This window comes from Anomaloglossus baeobatrachus, chromosome 8 (genome assembly GCF_048569485.1).
Source record: "Anomaloglossus baeobatrachus isolate aAnoBae1 chromosome 8, aAnoBae1.hap1, whole genome shotgun sequence".
NCBI classification, from domain to species: domain Eukaryota; kingdom Metazoa; phylum Chordata; class Amphibia; order Anura; family Aromobatidae; genus Anomaloglossus; species Anomaloglossus baeobatrachus.
The window spans coordinates 226,291,692-226,315,704 of NC_134360.1; positions in this window are offsets into that span (position 1 = coordinate 226,291,692).

Genomic DNA, 24,013 nt, shown 5'->3' on the forward strand with positions numbered 1-24,013 from the left:
GGTTTGGGGGGGGAATGGGTGTTACAAGTGTAAAACTTTTTACAATGCCTCCTTACACCTTCGGCAGAAAGCGAAATATCTTATAAGGGTCCTTCACCTGTGTGAGCAAGTTTTAATGTTTTACTTATATGCATGTATTTGGTTTTCATCAAACATTTTGCTACATTTGTCTCCTATGGAATTTGTGTTGCTCTGTCTATTGTGGATTGTGGAATGGGTTAACTGAGAATCCATCAGTGAGCTCATTCTGACAGAAGGGTTTTTGGCTCTCTTATTTGTCAATTGCTGAGCTGTTCTCAGTTTCTTTATGACCAAAATTAAATGTGCAGAGAAACAAAACTATAAAAGCCAAACTTCAGCAACTTTCTATCTTGTAGCAGCAAAATGGTAGAACATTTTAGTAATGACTGAGTGTCTGTAAGTGTGAAATCTAAGGGATCTGCAAAAATGTTACAAGTCTGTCAATGCTCCGGCTCATGATAGCTCTCTGTGTTACACCATCCATCTCTCCGTGTGACAGATAGGAGGAAGGAGGATACTGCAATTGTATAAAATATTTCCACAGAGTAGACAAGGGGAAAGCATATACAGTGCCTACAAGTAGTATTCAACCCCCTGCAGATTTAGCAGGTTTGATAAGATGCAAATAAGTTAGAGCCTGCAAACTTCAAACAAGAGCAGGATTTATTAACAGATGCATAAATCTTACAAACCAACAAGTTATGTTGCTCAGTTAAATTTTAATAAATTTTCAACATAAAAGTGTGGGTCAATTATTATTCAACCCCTAGGTTTAATATTTTGTGGAATAACCCTTGTTTGCAATTACAGCTAATAATCGTCTTTTATAAGACCTGATCAGGCCGGCACAGGTCTCTGGAGCTATCTTGGCCCACTCCTCCATGCAGATCTTCTCCAAGTTATCTAGGTTCTTTGGGTGTCTCATGTGGACTTTAATCTTGAGCTCCTTCCACAAGTTTTCAATTGGGTTAAGGTCAGGAGACTGACTAGGCCACTGCAACACCTTGATTTTTTCCCTCTTGAACCAGGCCTTGGTTTTCTTGGCTGTGTGCTTTGGGTCGTTGTCTTGTTGGAAGATGAAATGACGACCCATCTTAAGATCCTTGATGGAGGAGCGGAGCTTCTTGGCCAAAATCTCCAGGTAGGCCGTGCTATCCATCTTCCCATGGATGCGGAGCAGATGGCCAAGCCCCTTGGCTGAGAAACAGCCCCACAGCATGATGCTGCCACCACCATGCTTGACTGTAGGGATGGTATTCTTGGGGTCGTATGCAGTGCCATCCAGTCTCCAAACGTCACGTGTGTGGTTGGCACCAAAGATCTCGATCTTGGTCTCATCAGACCAGAGAACCTTGAACCAGTCTGTCTCAGAGTCCTCCAAGTGATCATGAGCAAACTGTAGATGAGCCTTGACATGACGCTTTGAAAGTAAAGGTACCTTACGGGCTCGTCTGGAACGGAGACCATTGTGATGGAGTACGTTACTTATGGTATTGAGTGAAACCAATATCCCCACTGCCATGAGATCTTCCCGGAGCTCCTTCCTTGTTGTCCTTGGGTTAGCCTTGACTCTTCGGACAAGCCTGGCCTCGGCACGGGAGGAAACTTTCAAAGGCTGTCCAGGCCGTGGAAGGCTAACAGTAGTTCCATAAGCCTTCCACTTCCGGATGATGCTCCCAACAGTGGAGACAGGTAGGCCCAACTCCTTGGAAAGGGTTTTGTACCCCTTGCCAGCCTTGTGACCCTCCATGATCTTGTCTCTGATGGCCTTGGAATGCTCCTTTGTCTTTCCCATGTTGACCAAGTATGAGTGCTGTTCACAAGTTTGGGGAGGGTCTTAATTAGTCAGAAAAGGCTGGAAAAAGAGTTAATTAATCTAAACATGTGAAGCTCATTGTTCTTTGTGCCTGAAATACTTCTTAATACTTTAGGGGAACCAAACAGAATTCTGGTGGTTTGAGGGGTTGAATAATAAATGACCCTCTGAATAAACTTTTCACAATTTAAAAAAAAAAAATAAAAAAATAAATAACATTCTTTTTTGCTGCAGTGCATTTCACACTTCCAGGCTGATCTACAGTCCAAATGTCACAATGCCAAGTTAATTCCGAATGTGTAAACCTGCTAAATCTGCAGGAGGTTGAATACTACTTGTAGGCACTGTACATACAGCCTCATGAGGGCTGAGAAAAACTGTAGAAAAGGATAAAAGTACATACAAAGGAAATCTGTGTAGGATAGAAGCTGTGCTGATGTATGAGAAAATGAAGACACACCTCCAGCCTATATTACTGGGAGAGATGAACAGAGCTCACATCCAGCCTATATTACTGGGAGAGACACACAGACCTCACATCCAGCCTATATTACTGGGAGAGACACAGCCCTCACATGCAGCCTATATTACTGGGAGAGACACACAGAGCTCACATCCAGCCTATATTACCGGGAGAGACACACAGACCTCACATCCAGCCTATATTACTGGGAGAGACACAGCCCTCACATGCAGCCTATATTACTGGGAGAGACACACAGAGCTCACATCCAGCCTATATTACCGGGAGAGACACACAGAGCTCACATCCAGCCTATATTACTGTGAGATACACACAGACCTCACATCCAGTCTATATTACTGGGATACACACACAGGACTCACATCCAGCCTATATTACCGGGAGAGACACACAGGGCTCACATCCAGCCTATATTACCGGGAGAGACACACAGACCTCACATCCAGCCTATATTACTGGGAGAGACACACAGGCCTCACATCCAGTCTATATTACTGGGAGAGACACACAGAGCTCACATCCAGCCTATATTACTGGGAGAGACACACAGACCTCACATCCAGTCTATATTACTGGGAGAGATACACAGACCTCACATTCAGCCTATATTACTGGGAGAGACACACAGACCTCACATCCAGCCTATATTACTGGGAGAGACACACAGACCTCACATCCAGCCTATATTACTGGCAGAGACACACAGACCTCACATCCAGCCTATATTACTGGGAGAGACACACAGACCTCACATCCAGCCTATATTACTGGCAGAGACACACAGACCTCACATCCAGCCTATATTACTGGCAGAGACACACAGACCTCACATCCAGCCTATATTACTGGCAGAGACACACAGATCTCACATCCAGCCTATATTACTGGCAGAGACACACAGACCTCACATCCAACCTATATTACTGGGAGAGACACACAGAGCTCACATCCAGCCTATATTACTGGGAGAGACACACAGAGCTCACATGCAGCCTATATTACTGGCAGAGACACACAGACCTCACATCCAGCCTATATTACTGGCAGAGACACACAGATCTCACATCCAGCCTATATTACTGGGAGAGACACACAGAGCTCACATCCAACCTATATTACTGGGAGAGACACACAGAGCTCACATCCAGCCTATATTACTGGGAGAGACACACAGCCCTCACATGCAGCCTATATTACTGGGAGAGACACACAGACCTCACATCCAGCCTATATTACTGGGAGAGACACACAGAGCTCAAAGAAAGACAATCTGCAAAGCATTATTAAGACAGGAACAAAACTTCCACATTATTGTGAATAGGGATCTGATAGGTCACTTGCATTGGACTGTGTTTGACCATGATGTGAACTTGGCCATATTATTTCCAATGAGTATTTTATATGATAATCTTTGATTAGCTACTTGACTACTGCTAATATTTACAAATTTATAAAAATATACATCTATACTCACTAAAGGAACGCGGAAGACAAAAAAGTTACTTTGTATCAGCTCCTTTTTTTTGCCGATATAAACTGACGCTTTCCATCTTTTTCATCTGTCAATCCGAAACAAAAGCTGAAATTGGAAATGAAACGTTTGTGCCTGATGTGATATAAGCTCATTTTTTATTACGAGCTGTTCTGGCTCTAAAATACATGATCAGATAGAAGACGAGATCCCTCTGGAGGTGGAACGGCTCCAACATCCACATGTGTGTGTACTTAACAGCCTTTGCAGAGGGAGTTCGTTTTCAATCACATGAAAGAGCCACAAGTAAATACAGAGAAACTAGATTTGTCATAAAAAAACAAGATGAACTTTGATAAATAATTTATTAATGAAGGAAGGGTTAAAAAAAAACGTTCAAATGAATCAGATTAAGGTTTTACAAGGGCCCTGTCATCAGGATTTTAGTACAACGATAGGTCGTGATTTATCAATAAAAATGATACATGTCTTTGTCTTGTATTAATTCAATGTTCCAGCGATGGGGAACTAAGCTTTAAAGCCACCTGCAAAATATTAGGAAAGTTATTTTGCATTGGGGGTGTGTTCACGTGTGCAAACTGCAAGAACACGCCCCCAATTAACTCAAAGCCTAATTTGCATATAGTTTCGAAGCTTGATTTTTCAGCGCATGTACATCGGACTATTACAAGACAGGTATCATTTCTACAGACGCACTAATCCTATGTAGTCAGACCACCAGTATCAGCAGTAAGATCACTCCTTTTAAATGTTCCCTTTAAAGGGGGTGTCCAGTTTTAGAAATGCACGGTGGTACAGTGGCACGGTGCTCAGTGGTTAGCACTGTAGTCTTGTGGTGTCTCAGTGGTTAGCACTGCGGTCTTGTGGTGGCTCAGTGGTTAGCACTGTAGTCTTGTGGTGTCTCAGTGGTTAGCACTGCAGTCTTGTGGTGTCTCAGTGGTTAGCACTGCAGTCTTGTGGTGGTTCAGTGGTTAGCACTGCAATCTTGTGGTGGCTCAGTGGTTAGCACTGCAGTCTTGTGGTGGCTCAATGGTTAGCACTCCAGTCTTGTGGTGGCTCAGTGGTTAGCACTGCAGTCTTGTGGTGGCTCTGGGGTTAGCACTGCAGTCTCGTGGTGGCTCTGGGGTTAGCACTGCAGTCTTGTGGTGGTTCAGTGGTTAGCACTGCAGTCTTGTGGTATCTTAGTGGTTAGCACTGCAGTCTTGTGGTGGCTCAGTGGTTAGCACTGCAGTCTTGAAGCGCTGGGGTCCTGGCTTCAAATCCCACCAAGAACAACATCTGCAAGGAGTTTGTATGTTCTTGTATTTGCGTGGGTTTCCTCCGGGTTCTCCGGTTTCCTCCCACATTCCAAAGACATACAGATAGGGAATTTAGATTGTGAGCCCCAATGGGGACAGTGTTGCCATTGTATGTAAAGCGCTGTGGAATTAATAGCGCTATATAAATGAATAAATTAATTATTATTATTATTATACACAGTATTAGGAAATTGTAAGTTAATAAAAAGATGTCTTCTGTTGGAGATACACATCTCTTGACCATTTCTTGCTCTGTCCTGTATTGCATAGACACCCATTGATTCATCCCCTCCCCTTGTTAGAATTAGCATAAGTATTATAAAAACAATTCACTTTTTTCCTTGCAGGACCTGTGTGAGGTCATACCCATGTGACCAGAAGGGGCGGGGCCTCAGCCAACAGAAAAATGTTGCTTCGTGGTATCAGCTTTGTTGACTGAGGCCCCGCCCCTTTTGGTCACATGGGTATGACATCAGCACAGGTCCTGGAAGTGAAAAGTTACATCGATGGTATAATACTTATCCTAATTCTAACAGAGGGAGGCGATAACTATGAATACCCCCCAGATATTATCTGATCCTCAGCTGCTGTCACTCAAGAAGCTAATGATTTTATAAACTTTACTTTCTTGGATTGCAAAACCTAAACATCCGAGCTGACCACTACAGGTATGTAAAGAATCAGCCTGATAGTGCCAGTATAGCACTGGCTTTAGGTTATATAGGAAAAACTCGGTGATTGGTTCCCGTAAAAAGATTCTGCAACTTTCTGTTCTAAAAAAGGTGCAAAATAAGGTAAAATACAAAAAAAAGAACACTTTTGATTTATTGGAAAAATTTTCATGAAAAAATTCCAAAGTTCCACATGACAAAAAAGAAAAGTCACTTAAAAGAAGCACAAATGATGAAACATTTCCCACAACTTACAGTTGATTACTGGGGGTCCCTGTATGTAATTCAGCAGGGAGCTGAACAGCAGTGTAAAGAATGGGGGCAACGCAGAATAAGTTTGTTATTTTTAAACCATAATATGAGTTTTTTCTTGTAACTTTTGAAGGATGCCGTCACATAAATTGCACATTTGCAGCTGTGCATTAATAAACGGACGTTAAAGAGCAACATTTATAACGCGCGTCCGATTGAGAGTCACGGATCCTTACAGTAACGATTCAGAACCTCCACGGTAATGAAAGTATCAAGGTTCATGGAGACTAAAACAGCCACATTAAGTCATAAAAAGGCAATTTGCATAATTACTGAATGGGGGAAAAGCTGATTTTGGTGAAGTACTAAGTAGCCGATGAAAACAAACAGAGCCGCTCGTCTGGCTTTGAACCACGGGGTAGGTGACCGGGATGAGATCACGCGGACCCAGGTGCAGGAAAGAAAACAAACATCTTGAGATTCTCAATGCGTTGGCTCTGTTTTCTTCCATACATCGGTGGTAACTTTATAACGTCACATGACACCGGGCGGCGAATATTTCATCCTTCCCTGAATGTATGAAGTTATTGGAGCCCAGACTGGGGGACGCACTGCAGACCCCGCTGACACTCCGCAGATTAATGACCCCACTTATTGTATGATGGGTTTAGCACAGCCGAGTCTTGCTGCCTCTGAGCTGTGTTTCCCGCCTGTAAAGTTAAAGCTTTTTTTTTCCGCAACTTTGTAAAAGCGTTATAATATTTAGTTCAGGTGAAATGATTGTCACCCCTTAGTGTTTTGGATCCGAGTGTCCTCAGTGTTTTGGATCCGAGTGTCCTCAGTGTTTTGGATCCGAGTGTCCTCAGTGTTTTGGATCCGAGTGTCCTCAGTGTTTTGGATCCGAGTGTCCTCAGTGTTTTGGATCCGAGTGTCCTCAGTGTTTTGGATCCGAGTGTCCTCAGTGTTTTGGATCCGAGTGTCCTCAGTGTTTTGGATTTGAGTCTCCTCAGTGTTTGGATCTAAGTCTCCTCAGTTTTTTGGATCCGAGTGTCCTCAGTGTTTTGGATCTGAGTCTCCTCAGTGTTTTGGATCCGAGTCTCCTCAGTGTTTTGGATCCGAGTCTCCTAAGTGTTTTGGATCCGAGTCTCCTCAGTGTTTTGGATCTGAGTCTCCTCAGTGTTTTGGATCCGAGTGTCCTCAGTGTTTTGGATCCGAGTGTCCTCAGTGTTTTGGATCCGAGTGTCCTCAGTGTTTTGGATCCGAGTGTCCTCAGTGTTTTGGATCCGAGTGTCCTCAGTGTTTTGGATCCGAGTGTCCTCAGTGTTTTGGATCCGAGTGTCCTCAGTGTTTTGGATTTGAGTCTCCTCAGTGTTTGGATCTAAGTCTCCTCAGTTTTTTGGATCCGAGTGTCCTCAGTGTTTTGGATCTGAGTCTCCTCAGTGTTTTGGATCCGAGTCTCCTCAGTATTTTGGATCCGAGTCTCCTAAGTGTTTTGGATCCGAGTCTCCTCAGTGTTTTGGATCTGAGTCTCCTCAGTGTTTTGGATCCGAGTCTCCTCAGTGTTTTGGATCCGAGTCTCCTCAGTGTTTTGGATCCGAGTCTCCTCAGTGTTTTGGATCCGAGTCTCCTCAGTGTTTTGGATCCGAGTCTCCTCAGTGTTTTGGATCCGAGTCTCCTCAGTGTTTTGGATCAGAGTGTCCTCAGTGTATTGGATCCGAGTGTACTCAGTAGTTTAGATCAGATTGTCATCTGTGTTTTGGATCAGAGTATTCTCAGTGTCTTGGCCCTGAGTGTCCTCAGTGTCTTAGATTTGAGTGTCCTCAGTGTTTTGGATCTCAGTATCGTCACTCGTCAGTGTCTTGGATCAGAGCATTCTGTGTTTTCCATTCCAGTGTTTTGGATCCGAGTGTCTTCAGTGTTTTGGATCCGAGTGTCCTCAGTGTATTGGATTCGAGTGTCCTCAGTGTTTTGGATTCGATTGTCCTCAATGTCTTGGATCTGAGTGTCCCTCAGTGTTTTCCATCTGAGTGTCCTCAGTGGTTTAGATCTAAATGTCCCTCAGTGTTTTCCATCTGAGTGTCCTCAGTATTTTGGATCTGAGTGTCCCTCAGTGTTTTCCATCTGAGTTTTGGATCCGAGTGTCTTCAGTGTTTTCCATCTGAGTGTCCTCAGTGTCTTGGATTCGAGTGTCCTCACTGTTTTGGATTCGAGTGTCCTCAATGTCTTGGATCTGAGTGTGCCTCAGTGTTTTCCATCCGAGTGTCCACAGTGGTTTAGATCTGAGTGTCCTCAGTGTTTTCCATCCGAGTGTCCTCAGTGTTTTCCATCCGAGTGTCCTCAATGTTTGTCACCCGAGTGCCCTCAGTGGTTTAGATCCGAGTGTCCCTCAAGGTTTTCCATCCGAGTGTCCTCAGTGTTTTCCATCCGAATGTCCTCAGTGTTTTCCATCCGAGTGTCCACAGTGGTTTAGATCTGAGTGTCCCTCAGTGTTTTCCATCTAAGTGTCCTCAGTGTTTTCCATCCGAGTGTCCTCAGTGTTTTCCATCTGAGTGTCCTCAGTGGTTTAGATCTGAGTGTCCTCAGGGTTTTCCATCTGAGTGTTTCTCAGTGTTTTCCATCCAAGTGTCCTCAGTGTTTTCCATCCAAGTATCCTCAGTGTTTTCCATCTAAGTGTCCTCAGTGTTTTCCATCCGAGTGTCCTCAGTGTTTTCCCTCCGAGTGTCCTCAGTGTTTTCCATCCAAGTGTCCTCAGTGTTTTCCATCCAAGTGTCCTCAGTGTTTTCCATCCGAGTGTCCTCAGTGTTTTCCATCCAAGTGTCCTCAGTGTTTTCCATCCGAGTGTCCTCAGTGTTTTCCATCCGATTGTCCTGAGTGTTTTCCATCCGAGTGTCCTCAGTGTCTTGGATCAGAGTTTCCTCAGTGTCTTGTCAGTGTCAGTTTTACCATCCGTTACATAAGTGATGGCACAATCGCCATCGTGGCGCAGTCTGTAATTAACACGGACCCCTACACAAGTGCTGGTGATTTCCATTTGTGACGCCAATAAAAAACTAACATGAACCACCACAGACTTGAATGGATCCGTGAAAACTACAGATAGAACAAGTGCGTGAATAACAGACGTCTGGATGAGGCCTAATGACAAGTTAGGTGATTTTTTTTTTAATACAGAATAAATTTCCCATCTCCCCATTTCAAGATCTCTGCTTCCAGTCAATAAATGCAAATACTAAATTAAAAGGAGGGAGGGGTTTCTGGTCGTCTTGGGGGATAAAGTAGAGGACATTACCTATATCGTTATGATTCCCGTTATATAATAATAGTAATATATATTTTTGTAAATATAAGTGATGACACCAAATTTTCCAAGAAAAAAAAAATAGGAATTCTAAAAATAGGAATTCTGGTAAAGTTCTTGAGTTAGTCCCTGTGCTCAGATCTTAGGGGCTTATTACATGTTCATCCCCTTTGAGACTTGCTTTTCACTGATCATTTATATGTTGTTTTACAAAGTGTAAAAAGTTACAAATAAATGTAAGTTGTTCAGAGTATCCTTGTAGTGTTGATTCCACCGTTCGGCATGGACGATCTTTCTATGGCTCTCTGCCCTCATGACGTCATGTCCCGGCCTATCATCCATAGGATCTGTTATGTGTCATCGGAGTCATAAATACACAATGCCGAACATGCATCTCGCAGATGTCTTACAGATGTCACTGCCGAGACACGAGGGGCTCAGATACAGAACGCACCAGATAGGATAGAGATAATCTGGTCTGTATCTGCTGAGAGATGCTAAGTCCTCAAATCCCGGACGGAAATACGACCACGGACTGAGCGATATACCAGACTCCAAAAATGATTTAAAGGGGTCGTCCATAATTTAGGCACACAGTGACCAAATGATAGCTACATTAAAAAAGTAATCTAATTACAGTGTGATGGAATAATTACTGCGATCCCTGGTGGTCTCTATCCTCATGTGACAGGTCTGTAAGAGGGTTGGGGTTCAGGCCTTAAAGCCGACCTTGATACCCCAAACTTGACCTTGGTGCAAACAATAATACAAGAAAACATAAGAAACTTTGTATTATATCGTATTCCTAAAATCTGCTTCTTTCTCCAGGTATGAGCCACTTCTCCCTCCTCCCTCCGCTGCATACTAAACTTATAATTCACTTTGAAAAACTGCCAAAACCCATCCAAGATGGCCTGCCAGATCCCTTATGGTTCATATTAGGCTGCCTATTGAAATTACGTCCTGGAGAGGCAGCAGAGAAAAAGACAGATCATGCTACTACTGTCTAGTATTTATCAAAATCCAGTGCTGGACTCACAGCTACACCTCTCTGCTGTATAATGTCCGCCATAGTGAGGCTGTTTTCTAGTATTTTATCTCACCCAAAACTTGATTCACAGAACAATACTCAGTACTGCTGTATAATGTCCTCCATGCAGCTGCTGATGTTTTCTTGTCATTGTTTTTCACCATGAAGCTGCATTCACAGCTGCACAGCTCAGTACTGCTGTATAATATCCTCTATGCTGCTGCTGGTGTTTTCTTGCAATGGTTTTATCTCACCTTGAAGCTGGATTCACAGCTGCACAGCTCGGTACTGCTGTATAATATCCTCCATGCTGCTCCTGTTTTCTTGTAATGTTTTTTTCTCATATTGAAGCTGGAATTTCAGCTGCAAAGCTTAGTACTGCTGTATAATATCCTCCATGCTGCTGGTGATGTTTTTTGCAATTGTTTTCTCACTCTGAAGCTGGATTCACAGCTCACAGCTTAGTACTGCTGTATAATGTCCTCCATGCAGCTGCTGTTTTTTTGTAATTGCTTTCTCACCCTGAAGCTGGATCCACAGCAGCACTACTCAGTAATGCTGTACCATATACTTCATGTTGCAACTGATGTTTTCTTGCAAATGTTTTATCTCACCTTGAAGCTGGAATCACAGCTGAACAGATCAGTACTGCTGTATAATATCCTCCATGCTGCTGCTCATGTTTTCTTGCAACTGTTTTCTCACCCTGAAGCTGGATTCACAGTGGAACTACTCAGTACTGCTGTATAATATCCTCCATGCTGCTGCTCATGTTTTCTTGTAATTGTTTTATCTCGCCTTAAAGCTGGATTCACAGCTGCATTACTCAGTACTGCTGTGTCATATCCTCCATGCTGTTGATGTTTTGTTGTAATTGTTTGTTCACCCTGAAACTGTATTCACAGTGGCACTACTCAGTACTGCTGTATAATATCCTCCATGCAGCTGCTGATGTTTTCTTGCAATAGTTTTATCTCACCTTGTAGCTGGATTCATAGCTGCACAGCTCAGTACTGCTGTATAATGTCCTCCACACTGTTGCCGCTTTTTAGTAAGTGTTTTATCACAACATTAAGCTTGGTTTACAGCTATATTGGTAATTATTACAGTGTAACGACCTCCATGCTGCTGATTTATAGTAAGTGTTTAGCTTTCCCCAAAGCTGAATTCACAGCTATACTACTACATAATATCCTCCATGTTACTACTGCTTTTTTTTAATATGCATTTGATCACTCTGTTGGTGGATTCACAACTACTCTGCTCAGTATTTCTCTATAGTGACCCCCATGCTGCTTTCTATTAAGTGATTAATACACCCTGCATCTGAATTCACATCTACACTGCTAAGTACCGCTAAATAAAGCCCTCTGTGCTGCTGCTACTTGTGAACATGTGCTACACAGAGATGGAAGACCAGGAATCCTTCGTTTCTGCCCCCACTAGTTTAGAGACAACAGTAAATTAGAAATACAACTCGCAGAAGGGAAAACTGGTGAAAATGCAGGATACACATCATATCATGGTCAAAATAGTGTTATTCCTCTGCACACACAACAACCTTTTCTGGGAATCACTGGAAACCACACTGCAAAGCTGTAACAGGCAGGTATAGTTTACCAATGTGCCGTAGATCGCCCCCTATAGGCGGTCACATGCACAACATGCCACTGACTGTAATGGTGGATACATTTTTTTGTGGTACCAAGCATTTTTTAAAGGACAGAACCTAAATCAGTGCTCAGTCTCCATATAATCCCCTATGTACTATAAATCCCCCCCCCCCCACTGCACAGGGCACAATTTGCTTTTCTTTTCCTGAAGCGGAGACCGCCGTTTTTTTTCTTAAGAAAACCTTCAGACTTGACTGTGACTTCTGTCGAGGCTGGAAAAACAGGAAACCCTCTGTGAGCACTTGAGATTGTGGAGGTAGAATTTGGGCAGGAGATTTAGAAGCCGCCAGATCTGTAAAGTGTCTTTTGTAAAGGACCAGGAATAAATGAGTGCGGGTCAAGCTCTGTTTACACAGTGGACTGGCCTCGCAGGATCGACTTCTTGACTTAATAGTTTCCTTTTGCACGACATTGCTCCCTGTAAGAAGACAAATTGTCTAAGGTCAGGCTGCAGATCAGCTACAAGTGCACAAGGAAATTGCACCATATCAAGTAAATTGCACCGGGCCTAGCGCACGGCATTAGACGGCACGCCGGCACTCAGGCCGCTGAAGAAAGGCAGCCACTTCCTAAGATGCCGCCACTTGTGGCCACGTCTGCAGATCACGCCTCCTCCCTTCAGTGCAAAAACTTTTCAGTCTGGAAACTCAAATTACGAGATTAGGAAAAGTTTGATTGCCGCGCTAAATCAGGAGCGTTCGCTTCGTAACAGACGGAAACCAGGAAAAAAAAAAAAATAAATATATAAATAAATATACATTTTACATATATATATATATATATATATAATTTTTTTTAATTTATTTATATATATATATATATATATATATATATATATATATGAAGAAAAAACAAAAAGCCAGCACCAAATGTGCACTACAGCACTAAACATTCCAAACTGTACTTATTATAAAAAATGTTTTGAGATTTTTGGCAAAAAATTGCAATTTCTTGAGCTGCTTCGCCACGTCACGGCAAATCTCATTTGAGGCAGTCCTACACTAAAATATTTTTATAAAATGTGCCATACGGCCTCACATATGAATAGTAGAACTGCTCTTAGCAGCACTCACCTGGTCTATTTCAATCCCGTACCCATGACTGAGTCATGGCTGTGGGCGGGACAGGTCCAAGCAAATGCTGCATGAAGTAAATAGCCTGTGGACAAAGCCTGATGACTTAATGTGAACAGTCACCAACAGCCAAAGTCCAGACAGATGGAATACATCCCAAATTGGGGTGCATAGCAAGGTGGAGGTCAACCACCGACCAATTCAATGAAGAAAAAACAAAAAGCCAGCACCAAATGTGCACTACAGCACTAAACATTCCAAACTGTACTTATTATAAAAAATGTTTTGAGATTTTTGGCAAAAAATTGCAATTTCTTGAGCTGCTTCGCCACGTCACGGCAAATCTCATTTGAAGCAGTCCTACACTAAAATATTTTTAAGCTGTGTGCTTTGGGTCGTTGTCTTGTTGGAAGATGAAATGACGACCCATCTTAAGATCCTTGATGGAGGAGCGGAGGTTCTTGGCCAAAATCTCCAGGTAGGCCGTGCTATCCATCTTCCCATGGATGTGGACCAAATGGCCAGGCCCCTTGGCTGAGAAACAGCCCCACAGCATGATGCTGCCACCACCATGCTTGACTGTAGTGATGGTATTCTTGGGGTCGTATGCAGTGCCATCCAGTCTCCAAACGTCACGTGTGTGGTTGGCACCAAAGATCTCGATCTTGGTCTCATCAGACCAGAGAACCTTGAACCAGTCTGTCTCAGAGTCCTCCAAGTGATCATGAGCAAACTGTAGACGAGCCTTGACACGACGCTTTGAAAGTAAAGGTACCTTACGGGCTCGTCTGGAACGGAGACCATTGCGGTGGAGTACGTTACTTATGGTATTGACTGAAACCAATGTCCCCACTGCCATGAGATCTTCCCGGAGCTCCTTCCTTGTTGTCCTTGGGTTAGCCTTGACTCTTCGGACAAGCCTGGCCTCGGCACGGGTGGAAACTTTCAAAGGCTGTCCAGGCCGTGGAAGGCTAACAGTAGTTCCATAAGCCTTCCACTTCCGGATGATGCTCCCAACAGTGGAGATAGGTAGGCCCAACTCCTTGGAAAGGGTTTTGTACCCCTTGCCAGCCTTGTGACCCTCCACGATCTTGTCTCTGATGGCCTTGGAATGCTCCTTTGTCTTTCCTATGTTGACCAAGTATGAGTGCTGTTCACAAGTTTGGGGAGGGTCTTAATTAGTCAGAAAAGGCTGGAAAAAGAGATAATTAATCCAAACATGTGAAGCTCATTGTTCTTTGTGCCTGAAATACTTCTTAATGCTTTAGGGGAACCAAACAGAATTCTGGTGGTTTGAGGGGTTGAATAATAAATGACCCTCTGAATAAACTTTTCACAATTTAAAAAAAAAAAAAAAAAAGAAATAACATTCTTTTTTGCTGCAGTGCATTTCACACTTCCAGGCTGATCTACAGTCCAAATGTCACAATGCCAAGTTAATTCCGAATGTGTAAACCTGCTAAATCTGCAGGGGGTTGAATACTACTTGTAGGCACTGTATATAGCGCTAATAATTCCACAGCGCTTTACATATATTGGCAACTGTCCCCATTGGAGCTCACAATCTAGGTTCCCTAGCAGTATGTTTTTGGAGTGTGGGAGGAAACCGGAGTACCCGGAGGAAACCCACGCAAACACTGGGAAAACATACAAACTCCTTGCAGATGGTGTCCTTGGTGGGATTTGAACCCAGAACCCCAGCGCTGCAAGACTGCAGCGCTAACCACTGAGCCACCACAAGAATAAAGTGCTAACCACTGAGCCTCCGTGCCGCCCATGTATGTGACTAATATCGAAAAATATTATGAAACAAAAATAGTCAGACCCTTTATATAGGCAGAACATCAGAGATCAGAGAGATAGGAAAAAGGAATGGGGGAAGTCATGCTAAAGTTGTTATCAAGGCCTCTAAATAAGAAAGAGCATTAACCTTCAGTGTTATATACTGCAGAACCACAGTGGATACCATAAAGGGTTATTCCCAGTTGAGGGTGGCTGGTGGTCCACCAATCCTAAGAATGGAGAGGTGGCCATAAACAAAACATTGCTCCCTTTGAGTCTATGGAGTCCATCAATGCAGAGAATGGGGTTCTGAAATGTAAGAATGGAGCGGCGGTCGAGCGTGCAACACTTCACCATGGACAGAGTATAATCCTTTACCACTCCAGAGAACGGGGCTCTGAAACTCCCCGGTAGAGTGGAGATTGCTCATGGGCACCATTATTCCATTCATTGTCTACGGGATTCACACAAATATCCAAACCAGGGTCTTGAAGAGCTACGTCCGAATGGAGTGGTGGCTGCACATGCACAGCGCTGCTCCTGTGATGGGACCTGCACCAATATGACAATGGGGAGCGGAAATGCCATGTTAGGCTATGTGCGCACATTGCAGATTTTCTGCATCAAATCTGCACCTTGTGGCAGAAAAATGCACCAACTAACAAATGCGTGCTTGGTGTCTTTTTGTACCAATGCGTTTTTCTTAATCCAGTCAATGGGTGGAAGGGCTAAAACACGCACCAAGAATTGACATGCTGCAGATTATTTTCTGCACCAAAATCTGTAAGGAAAAAATAAGCAACGTGTGCACAAAACTTCAGAATTCTCATTGACTTAGCTGGGATAAGGATAGGCATGCAGGTGTGACAAAAGCTGCATCATAAAAGCACTGTGCGCACACGGCCTTAAAATGAAACAGTGGCCATGAATGCGCATTTCTGCTCTATTCCTAGTTTTTTTTTTACCCCCACTCATGCTAAGTATAGTGAAATACCCCATTAGAATTACTGATTATAAAGTCCCATCATGGGTTCCTGAAATCCTGCGCTAGAAAGGGGTGCGGGCTGAACATCAATAGCCAACGCTAAATGATTGTAAATGGGGCTCCCACCATGGCGTCCTGAAAAGCTCTATTAAAGATGGATTGGTGGCTGCGCATGGCCACTGCTCCAATAATTTGCCAAGCACACACACATGAAAATGGGTCATGCGTGGAATTACAGGGCCACCATCAGGGCTTGACAGCTATGAGTGGTGTATGGGGCCCGGTGAAGAGGGGGGCCCAGCTGCCCTGACCCAGCCCTAGTCACAGCAGAGTGGCCTGGCAGCGTCACTTCAGCCACTTCACATGGCTAATTTGAATGGGAATCCCTTTTTGGGCATTAGCCATGTGGCAGAAGCAAGGTAAGTGGAGCAGAGCAGGGCGTCGGTGCTTCATCCCACAGCCCAGCGCAGCAGCGTGATGAGGTAATCACTCTGTGAACTCATCACACTGCTGCAGGTAACGCAGAGGTGGCAAGGACGCATCATCCGGAAGGGAAAGGTAAGTGCTCCGCAAGCTGAAGATCGCCGGGGGTGGGGAGTCCCACTAACCCCAGTCCCTGCCTTGCTTCAGCTGGATGTGCGTCAGAGGGCCAGTATGGGGCCCTGAAATCCATTACCAGTCTATGGGACACTTACGGATCTAGAGGAGAGGATCTGAAATGCCCGAGTAGATTGGAGAGGTGGCAATGCATGCGCACCACACTCAGTTAACTGCTTATGGGACGGGCAGACAATGGAGTATTGCACATGGCTTTCTCCACCAGCCACAAAGATAAGTGGAGCACGTGTGCGGCCAATGCGCCATTGTAAAGGGGCATTTTAGAGATGTATTCTCGGTATCAGGATTGGACCCACTGGTCGGACCCCAGCGATCAGCAATGTATCATGGATACCAGAACTGGCAGTTTGGTAGAAACAAAGGGGTATTGACGGCACGTGATGCCATATCTGCTGTGTGCCGCGTTACCGCCTATACATCCATACCCCATCCCTGCACACTATAGATTTTCCACATTGATGATGTAATTTATACAAATAATCATCTATCTCGGAGCGGAGTGTGTCTGTCACAAGCTGAAATAAAAAACATCCGTCATTTTGGAGTGATTAACATTCTCCAGATGGTGAAATCCTCGGATTTCAGCAGTTCGGCTTTGTTGTGATAATGATATAGTATCCAGAATGGGAATGTTTACTTTTTTTTTTTTTATTTTCCGTATGGGTCAGACTTGGATTCCTTACAATCCTATTAAGGCATGTAGCTCAGCGTAATTGTGTGTACAGATGAAAGCAGATTTCACTTATTATTGTCCTAATTGTAAACCGATGCGGGGGGATTTACAGTAACAATATAAAAAAAATGGGGGGGAAGGGGCGCATGAAAGGACCACCACTGGACACTTAAGTAATCAATTTATACATGTCAGAGATGGCTATCGTTCTCCGTTACGCACCCGCATGACATGCTACCACCCCGGCAGCTCAAGGGAAAGCTGCCACAAGACTGGACTAATACCGCACTGATAATCCTCAATGGCAGCAGCGTAACGGTATACGGCGAGCGAAGGGAAAGCCGGCCGGACGGGCTCTGCTAATCATATGACTATGTCTATATACCGTATATATATATATATATATACACTCTGCCTGCCCTTGTCTTGGTTTACGACTAATATTGTAAATGTTTACAAACTGGACGATAGCTCCTATTTTACCTTTCTAACAATAAATATGAATTGTAATAGGTAATGCTCAGGGAAGGTGTTATAAAAATATAATTAATATAATACTGCCCCCTATGTACATGAATATAACTACTATAATATTGCCCCTATGTACAAGAATATAACTACTATAATACTGCCCCTATGTACAAGAATATAACTACTATAATACTGCTCCTATGTGCAAGAATATAACTACTATAATACTGCTCCTATGTACATGAATATAACTACTATAATATTGCCCCTATGTACAATAATATAACTACTATAATACTGCCCCTATGTACAAGAATATAACTACTATAATACTGCTCCTATGTGCAAGAATATAACTACTATAATACTGCTCCTATGTACAAGAATATAACTACTATAATACTGCCCCTATGTACAAGAATATAACTACTATAATACTGCCCCTATATACAAGAATATAACTACTATAATATTGCCCCTATGTACAAGAATATAACTACTATAATACTGCCCCTATGTACAAGACTATAACTACTATAATACTGCCCCTATGTCCAAGAATATAACTACTATAATACTGCCCCTATGTACAAGGATATAACTACTATAATACTGCTCCTATGTACAAGAATATAACTACTATAATACTGCTCCTAAATACAAGAATATAACTACTATAATACTGCTCCTATGTACAAGAATATAACTACTATAATACTGCCCCCTTGCTCCTATGTACAAGAATATAACTACTATAATACTGCCCCCTATGTACAAGAATATAACTACTGTAATACTGCCCCCTTGCTCCTATGTACAAGAATATAACTACTATAATACTGCCCCCTATGTACAAGAATATAACTACTGTAATACTGCCCCCTATGTATAAGAATATAACTACTATAATACTGCCCCTATGTACAAGAATATAACTACTATAATACTGCCCCCTATGTACAAGAATATAACTACTATAATACTGCCTCTATGTACAAGAATATAACTACTATAATACTGCCCCTATGTACATGAATATAACTACTATAATACTGCCCCCTATGTACAAGAATATAACTACTATAATACTGCCCCTATGTACAAGAATATAACTACTATAATACTGCTCCTATGTACAAGAATATAACTACAATAATACTGCTCCTATGTACAAGACTATAACTGCTATAATACTGCCCCTATGTACAAGAATATAACTACTATAATACTGCTCCTATGTACAAGAATATAACTACTATAATACTGCCCCTATGTACAAGAATATAACTACTATAATACTGCTCCTATGTACAAGAATATAACTACTATAAGGACTACTACATAGGACTGATTTCGCCCTCCATCGCTCACATTTTAGATGCTGCGTTACATATGCTAAACATTTATGTTGTGTGAAGAAATCTTGAGATCAATTTGACACAATTATTTATAACTTTTACAAATAAACTGAGGAGTAAATCTCATTCCATCCTGGAGCCAATGTTTTTTAAATCTGTAAAAAGTTTACAAAGTATCAAAGCAATGAAACATTATAAATGAGGCTAATGGTATTAAGTTGTGTGATGTGACCTTATTTCATCCTCGGAGGTTATTGTTCTTGGCAGCGGTCGCTCCTCATCTGCTCGGTGAAGTGCTAAGGTTCTAGAGCTGAAGATAAATATACACAGAGGGTCCGATACACTCGGATATCACTGCAATGTGACAACTACAAGCACATTCTCCATAAACAGTTTACTACAAGAAATTCGGACGTTGAGGCCGTCGCTTTGTGTCTGCAAATCGGAATTGTTGTAGTTTATGTGTCAAAATGTATCCACCTACTCCCAGTACTGAAGAACTGGTGCAAATGGAAGCGCCTGTCTCCCGGGTTAAAGGGTTTTTCCAGTTTCAGACAAGTTTTGTTGTCAGGTACACTTTGTTCTAAAAGACAAACTGTGCTTTACTCACCCTCTCCAGGTCCAGGGCTGAATCTCTACCACTGCACTGGTCTCTGCTGTTTGTCTGCAGCGCTAACGTCACGTCAACACCATTGCAGCCAATCACAGAGCTCAGCACCATGTTTGTTGTTGTTTTTTTTTGTCTGGGGACACAACTTTTTTGAAACCTGGAAAACCCCTTTAAGCTTTTCCGATCTTCCGTGTGATTAAGAAAATGCATAAAATTAAGTTTAAAATTGCAAAAAAATGCTAAAATACATTTGAGCAAAATTCAAAATCAAAACAAAAATTTTATTTTCTGTTCCCCCCATTGGGATTTCATGAGTTTGTAGAACGTTTAGCTCTATAACCCTTACACATCTACAGAGATTTTTTTTAAAGGGAAGATATATGGACATCGTTAAAATAATTAACTGCTTGGAAGAGAAGAAAAGACACGAAGAAAGCTGCTCTCATTATGGAGACCTCAGATGGCAGATTTCTCCAGCAGAAGCCACTGTATATGTCGGCACTTTGCACAGCTGACCAGAACAGATGATTGCCGGCAATATCTCCTGCCATGTGATGGGTGGCCAGTTGGTCTAAAAAGTTATTACTCAGATGGAGCAATCCCTTAGAAGTGACCCCTCCAGTATGCAGCAGTGTCTAACGACAATTTTCTATATATCTACTATTTTCCATCAATCTATCCATCATCTATCCATCTATCATCTATGCATTTATCCATCCATCTATTCATCCATCTATCCATTCATTCATCCATCTATCTATCATCCATCCATTTATCCATCCATCCATCTATCCATTCATCCATCTAGTCATCCATCTATCCATCCATTCATTTATCCATCTATCTATTATCCATCCATCTATCCTTCCATCCAGTCATCCATCTATCATCCATCCTTCCATTTATCCATCCATTTATCCATCCATCCATCCATTTATCCATCCATCTATCCATCTATTTATCCATCCATCTATCCATCCATCCATCCATTTATCCATCTATTCATCCATCTATCCATCCATTTATCCATCTATCATCCATCCTTCCATCCATCCATTTATCCATCCATTTATCCATCCATTTATCCATCCATCCATTTATCCATCCATCTATCCATCCATTTATCCATCCATCCATCCATTTATCCATCCATCTATCCATCTATTTATCCATCCATCTATCCATCCATCCATCCATTTATCCATCTATTCATCCATCTATCCATCCATTCATCCATTTATCCATCTATCATCCATCCTTCCATCCATCCATTTATCCATCCATCTATCCATCCATTTATCCATCCATCCATCCATCCATTTATCCATCTATTCATCCATCTATCCATCCATCCATCCATCCATCCATTTATGCATCCATCCATCCATTCATTCATCCATCTATCCATCCATTCATTCACCCACCCATCTATCTATTATCCATCCATCTATCCTTCCATCCATTCATCCATTTATCCATCTATCATCCATCTATCATCCATCCTTCCATCCATCCATCCATTTATCCATCTATCTATCTATCCATCTATCCATCCATTTATCCATCCATCTATCCATCCATCCATTTATCCATCCATCCATCCATCCATCCATTTATCCATCCATCCATCCATCCATTTATCCATCCATCCATCTATCCATCCATTTATCCATCCATCTATCCATCCATCCATTTATCCATCCATCTATCCATCCATTTATCCATCCATCTATCCATCCATCCATTTATCCATCCATCTATCCATCCATTTATCCATCCATCCATCTATCCATTTATCCATCCATCCATTTATCCATCCATCTATCCATCCATCCATTCATCCATCCATCCATTTATCCATCCATCCATCTATCCATCCATCCATTTATCCATCCATCTATCCATCCATTTATCCATCCATTTATCCATCCATCCATCTATCCATCCATCCATTTATCCATCCATCTATCCATCCATTTATCCATTCATTTATCCATCCATCCATCTATCCATCCATCCATTTATCCATCCATCCATCTATCCATCCATCTATCCATCCATCTATCCATCCATTCATCCATCCATCCATTTATCCATCCATCTATCCATCCATTTATCCATCCATCCATCTATCTATCCATTCATCCATCCATCCATCCATTAATTCATCTATCCATCCATTCATTCATCTATCCATCCATCTATCCATTTATCCAATCATCATCAATTCATCCATCCATCCATCAACAGGTGATTGCCGGCAATATCATCTGCCATGTGTTGGGTGGCCAGTTGGTCTAAAAAGTTATTACTCAGATGGAACAATCCCTTACAAGTAACCCCTCCAGTATGCAGCAGTGTTTAACTTTGACTTTCTATATATCTACTATTTTCCATCAATCTATTGATCTATCCATTCATCCATCCATTTCATTTATTCATCCATCATCTATCATCCAACCATCCATCTATCTAATAGGTAAACATAGCATAAATATTAGATAGCCATCAATTATCTTTCTCCTATCTAACCTCTTTATTTTTATCTAATACATATACAGTATATGTCATTATCCTGTAGTGACCCTATGGCATTCATCTCGCAGTGATGGAGGAAGTTATATTGCTGTCGTAGTCTGATTTACAGAGCAGCTGTTGTTGATTTCTAGGCCTCTCGGCAATGATTGACATGTTTTATGATATTTACTGCACACCGTACCTTTGTGACTAGAACCACACAGTCCAACTGTCAAAATAAGTCAACACAATGATTTTTTTCTCTCCCGTAAGTCTCGGCTTGGTTTTCTGCAGACATTCCGTGGTGCGCGGCGGCGGCGGAGGGTGAGATCACCATCGCTCACACAGGTATGCTAGAGCCGCATTGATCGCGTGTGTGCAGCCCCCAAGTCTGAGACTTCTGCTTGTGAATTTGACTCTTTGCCCGGCTCTGGCCATTGCTTCGACCTGAAAGCTTCGCTCATGACTTAATTACCCATCACAGATCAACCTTTCTGTAATGTGACTTACAAACACTTTTAAAAATAAATAATGTTGAAAAAAAAACAACAAAACTTCCAAAAATTTAGGCTGCAGTGTCCCACCCATGACAGCTGGTTAGGGTTTCCTAAAAAGACAAGAGTAGTAAGACATAGCACCTTAAACATAGGGGCATGACCTAGATCTTCATTGATGTTCAGAACCAATGGGCCCCGGGGGCCTGTAATGCATGGGACCCTAATCCTATCTGTCAAATAACCTTACAGCCATACTTTAATGAACCCTAATGAACCTTATAAAGCCCTGCAGTTTCATACCTTAAATAAGCCCAACCTCACAACTTGAATAACCCTATCACTACATCTTAATCTTCTCCCCAAACCATATACAGTCATGACCAAAAGTGTTGGCACCCTTGAAATCGTTCCAGAAAATGAAGTATATCTCCCAGAAAAGTATCACAATTACATGTCTTGTTATACACGTAATATATGTATATTTTCTTTGTGTGTACTTAGAAAAAAAAAGAGAGAAAAAAACCCCACAAATTGGACTTAATTTCACAAAAAACAACAACAAAATTGTTGGCAACTTTACAAAATTGTGGGGGAAAAAAAACTTTGTGACAAGCATGTGATGCTCATTGAAACTCACCTGTGGCAAGTAATAGGTGTGGGCAATATGAAAATCACACCTGAAACCAGATAAAAAGGGGAGAAGTTGGCTCAATTTTTACATTGTGTGTTTATGTGTGCCACACTTATCATAGAGAACAGAAAGAGGAGAAGAGAACTGTCTGAGGACTTGAGAACCAAAATTTTAGAAAAATATCAACAATCAATAAACACTGGGTGCCTTGACTGTGTGCACGACATCATGAAATCTGAAGACTATCAGGGGATTTTCAGTGGCAATGTAGTGCCCATTATCAGAAAGCTGGGTGTGCGTCCTAGGTCATGGATCTTCCAGCAGAACAAGGACCCCAAACACTTCAAGAATCCCCCAGAAATGAATGGAAAAAATGCACTGGAGAGTTCTAAAGTGGCAGCAATGAGTCCGGATCCAAACCCCATTGATACTTGTGGAGAGATCTGAAGATTGCTGTGAAGAGATGAGGAAGAGGAAGAGAAGAGGAAGAGAAGAAGAGAAGAGGAGAGGAGAAGAGGAAGAGAAGAGCAAGAGGAAGAGGAGAAGAGGAAAAGAGAAGAGGAGAAGAGAAGAGGAGAAGAGAAGAGGAGAAGAGAAGAGAAGAGGAGAAGAAGAGAAGAGAAGAGAAGAGGAAAAGAGGAAAAGAGGAGAAGAGAAGAGGAGAAGAGAAGAGGAGAAGAGAAGAGGGAAGAGAAGAAGAGAAGAGGAGAAGAGAAGAGGAGAAGAGAAGAGGAGAAGAGAAGAGGAGAAGAGAAGACCCCTT